The sequence below is a fragment of the Sapajus apella genome, unplaced genomic scaffold (assembly GCF_009761245.1).
Source record: "Sapajus apella isolate SASKATOON/1434 unplaced genomic scaffold, GSC_monkey_1.0 scaffold174, whole genome shotgun sequence".
NCBI classification, from domain to species: domain Eukaryota; kingdom Metazoa; phylum Chordata; class Mammalia; order Primates; family Cebidae; genus Sapajus; species Sapajus apella.
In genome coordinates this window covers 1,396,727-1,397,333 of record NW_022437114.1, presented here as the reverse complement: position 1 = coordinate 1,397,333, position 607 = coordinate 1,396,727, and positions in this window count along the sequence as shown.

Sequence of the window (607 nt, the reverse complement as noted above, 5' to 3'; positions counted from 1 at the left end):
AAGGCCAGGCACAGTGGCTCAAGCCTGTAATCCCAGCACTTTGGGAGGCCGAGGAGGGTGGATCATGAGGTCAGGAGTTTGAGACCAGCCTGACCAGCATGGTGAAACCCATATCTACTAAAAATACAAAAATTAGCTGGGCATGGTGGCACGTGCCTATCATCCCAGCTACTCAGGAGGCTGAAGCAGGAAAATAGCTTGAACCCTGGAGCCGGAGACCGCAATGAGCCGAGATAATACCACTGCACTCCAGCCTGGACAACAGAGTGAGACTCCATCTCAAAAAAAAAAAAAAAAAGGAAATTCAACTTTGAAATATATTCCTATTGCTCCTGTTTTCACTTTAATAGAAGGCTGTTACAGTACTGCACGATGGGCTCTTATAAAACTTCTACTATCTGCTAGTTCTTATCTTTATGACAGGATTGTTTGACACTGAGCAAGGAAACACAGTAAGTAATTTGGATGCTAGGCTGGCAGAAGCCTGCGCTGTCAACCACATCCTGCCCCAGTGTGTTCAACACGGCGGCATTGTTCTCCCTGACTTCATAATGAGCAAATGCTTCACATTTGAACTTACAGAATAAATTTTTACTAATAAAAGATC